This window comes from Panicum virgatum, chromosome 1N, assembly GCF_016808335.1.
Source record: "Panicum virgatum strain AP13 chromosome 1N, P.virgatum_v5, whole genome shotgun sequence".
Lineage (NCBI taxonomy): Eukaryota > Viridiplantae > Streptophyta > Magnoliopsida > Poales > Poaceae > Panicum > Panicum virgatum.
The window spans coordinates 30608856-30610090 of record NC_053145.1 but is presented as its reverse complement, the minus strand read 5'-3'; the positions used below and the strand labels follow the sequence as shown (position 1 = coordinate 30610090).

Here is a 1235-nt window from a genome sequence, read left to right as displayed (position 1 = left end):
ATCAATTAACCATTTCATACAAACCATTTCGACGCTTCTGCAATCGCCGGTGTAGCAGTGCATGTAATGCATTACATAGAACCCACAGTGATCGTTGCCCAGAGGCTGCTTGAGGATGTATTTAGCCTCTTCTATAGTGAAGTCTCCCCAAAAAGGTCTATGGATTTTGCTTTTCTTACGGTACTTAGCGAAGGCCCTATATATGAGCGAAATTATGAAATAGAAATTGCATGAATAAGACACATGACATTGAAATATCGAATAAATTCACTTGCTTTACTTACTTGTTGAGGACATCAATGACGGGCTGGATTAGTGATAATGGCCTCTTTCGTGAGTCATAAACCTCGATTCGACTATCGTTAAGGCTGATATCGAGTAGGACATGATGATAACTGTATATAAGACACAACAAAACAAATTAATAATAACCATGGTGAGAATAACTTTGATATGGAATTAAAAAACAAACTTACAAGCAATTGTATGAAAGAAGTATGGATCTTTTATCCTGCATGGAGAGGAAAGCTTTGTACAAGTAGTCAACGGTACTTGGTAATTTGACTGTGTTCTCATGTACGGTGCTAGGGTCCAAGAAGCCTATATTGTTAATCCTACATCGTCTACATTTGTGTGACTCCATTCTAGTAAAAAATAATGAAAATTTAAACATGCTAATGAGTGATAAATGACGACAGATGATCAGTAGTGAGGATACTTACACAGTCTACAAGGTCATAATTGAGACGTCGAGAGCAACCTGTTGGTAGAATTGATACAAGTGCTCGAAATCAACCCACACTCTGCCTTCCCCCTTATGAAGATCTTCATCAAGATAACTTGCCCCAAACAGCTTACTTTTTTGCATCTTGTACCAAGAATGCAACTGTCGCATTCTTGTGGGTAGCTTCGGGATTTGTTCTGGGGCCACCAGATCTTTCCCCAATTCAAATTTCTAGGTAATCGGTGGTAGTGGCAATGGTTGTTTCCACCAATCTTCTCCATACTCAATTTGAAGAAGTTCTAACTCTGTCATGTTGTTTTGTTCAAAAAATGCGGCCCGTTCAGCTACATTTAACTTGTGTGCAGCTCGGGTTCCTTCACGCCACCTCTTTATATTCATAGTTCACTCATAGTCTGAAAGCGGAGGTTGATTATTTCCAGTTTGCGGCATTTTCATTAAGTTTAAGAAATGGTCCATTGCACCTTTGGGGACTATGAAGTCCTCCTCTACT

At 39.3% G+C, this 1235-nt stretch overlaps 1 long non-coding RNA gene across 1 annotated transcript; it reads right to left on the bottom strand.

Moving 5' to 3' along the window:
* Positions 1 to 85: 85 nt before the first annotated feature.
* On the bottom strand, positions 86 to 626 carry LOC120654045. The gene is made up of 3 exons (XR_005666953.1): positions 477 to 626; positions 285 to 395; positions 86 to 196 (listed from the first exon to the last, which is right to left on the bottom strand). It is a non-coding gene; the product is annotated as an uncharacterized LOC120654045 (long non-coding RNA).
* Between the last annotated feature and the right edge of the window lie 609 nt (positions 627 to 1235).